The sequence below is a fragment of the Metschnikowia bicuspidata genome, assembly GCF_001664035.1.
Source record: "Metschnikowia bicuspidata var. bicuspidata NRRL YB-4993 chromosome Unknown METBIscaffold_2, whole genome shotgun sequence".
Classification (NCBI taxonomy): Eukaryota; Fungi; Ascomycota; class Pichiomycetes; order Serinales; family Metschnikowiaceae; genus Metschnikowia; species Metschnikowia bicuspidata.
Genome location: NW_017387732.1, coordinates 663,996 through 666,535, shown reverse-complemented (window position 1 = coordinate 666,535; position 2,540 = coordinate 663,996).

Genomic DNA, 2,540 nt, shown 5'->3' with positions numbered 1-2,540 from the left:
TTAAATTGTCTTTCTAAATTGCACGCTGTGCCATGGTGGTACAAGTATGTTCTGCTTCAGAATCATTAGCTGCGGTTTCAAAATTATTGGGCTCTGCTTTACCTACTATTTCGCTCATTCTGAATGTTCCAGCCCAAGCTGAGATCAAATGGACTTTAAAACTATATGTGCCAATTACTGCTATCTATTCTGGAATGTGCTCACTGGGAAGCAGGAACTGAAATGGTGAGTAGAAGTACTGACGATTTCATTTTTGGCAAAGGAAATAGGTGTAGAGCACATTTCCCTGCAGACTGATGCTGTCTGAATGATTACAAGTCCAGAGTGGAGAGTATGCTCACAGGAAACAGAGGCAGAGGGGACGAAACTATGGAGCCAGGAATCTTTTTAAAGTATTGTCTGCAGTGTGATTTTTTTTTCAAACGTCGAATCGCATTATAGCTCAAGAAAGCAATGATTTCCAGAAAGGTATACATGCCTTGTGTGGAAGCCAGCGTTGGTATCGCCTAAGCTAATTTCAGATCTAATTTTGAACAAAAGCAGAACCGAAAAGAGCAAAATAAATAGAAAACAAAAGAGAAGCAAAAAGAGCCCAGGAAAAAAGCAAAAAGAAAAAAAAACGGCTAAAGTTACTCTTGTCCTATTTGGTACGAACTAATCTCACAATGAGCTACTTGTGTCAAGACCGTTGGACAGCCCTCCTCGTGCTGTAGAAGAAACCGGTACAAATTTGTCATTTCTGTTTGCACATGTAAAATCAGGTGTACTTATATCTGATTTGACTGTTTTAACGCTAACAGGATCTCTAAAACCGGTTTTCTTTCAATTAGCTTTGGAAAAGGTACATTAAATATGGTACGCAAGGGCCCTTGGTGTTCCGAAAGAGTCTCAGAGAACCCGTTTGTTCCAGGATTTTGAGTTTCCGTAGAAAGAATGAAATACTATCTACAGAATCAATCTTTACTTCAGACCCCGGATAGTCTCGATAAGTTTGAATACTTGCAGTGCTATAAACGAGATGGTTAACGGACGGCCAAGTGACTCTTTGTTTGAGTATATTTCGACTATATTGATCAATTGAGACCATTTGTAATTGCGCTTGATGATTTGATCCTGCCGTTTCCCATGACCACTGCAAACGCCTTGAATCTGAGAACTTTAAAGATAGAGATGGCTGCGCACCTAGTGAAATCCATCACTTGTCTTCTTTTTTCCTCTTTCGTCCTCTCTACCTGTAAAGTAGCTGCACGATAGAGATGAGATCCCTTTCTTCATAGTTGTTTTTCCATTTTCCGCCTACCCTTGTTCCTACCCACCCACTTTCCGTTTTTCTTCCACTTTTCTGCCTACCCTTCTTCCTCATTTCTGCCATTAGCTGCGCCATAAAGATGCCACACCAGGTGAAATACATTACTTCATTTGACTTCCTACTTGACTCCCTACTGTCCTTCCTCTTTCGTTCTTTTCTTTCTCCCGTCTTCTCGCTGGTATTCCTAATGGTCTAAATTGACCATGTTTACCAGCCTTAGGTATCATAACCTGCCTTCCACCCCAGGTGTAATTGTTACTAAGTAAACACTCATTCAATTCTAGAATTCTAGCTCTAGTAAGAGTGTTTATACCTAGGTTATCGGGGCCGATGGTTTTTGATCCTCAATTTGCCTTTATCTTAAAATAAGCGGAAAATCAAATAGCATTTAGCTTTAAGTAACCGTTCAGGTCCTTATATTAACGGTTTATTTTCATAGTTACTCTTTCAATGTTTAGCTAATATTTCGACTCCTTAGAATGTTCTTCTTGTACTTTTACAATTACCGAGTCTGATGTATTGTTCTTCGCAGAGTATGACCTAATACCTTTTTAAGGTACCAGATATTTAGCCCCCTTTGCTTTAAATGAATCGTTGAATTCATTGCTCACCACTTCGGGGCCTCTGCTATCTCCTTTAACAATGGGGACATAACCGGGAGCACACACGACGTTTAATATCATTATTCATAATTTAACCGTATATAAGAATGTCCTTTTAATGTATGTCTTTGATGCTATAAGTAATGTACTAAATTGCTTAATTGAGTCACTACTATCGTAAATATTCACCGAAGTAGAGTTGGTATAATCTTTTAATGCCACCTGAAAGGAGGGTATCCCCTGAAAGGAAAAGCCCGCCTAAAAGGGACGGGTATCACGGCTCTGCCGTGGCGTAATTGTGAGTATCAAGACAAGGATGTATCTATCGAAAACTTCCTGATTTCACTAATTCAACTTTTTCCCTATATAGAAACTATTTAAGTATATCTTGGTCCAGTTTGCACTGCTCACAGCTGACCTCGTTACTCTTTCTAGTACAGGCTGATGCCTCCTTCCTCTCACGAAATTAGGGTAAGTACTATTGCTTTCTATCGACTCAACGTGATTTTTTGTTTCAAAAAACAATAGTTGCCGCCCGTAGGGCGGGTATCCCGGGATTTGCCCGGGAGTTCCGTGTGCACTCGAACGGTCGCCCATATTTTAATACCTGTTGGTACGGCTATAACCAT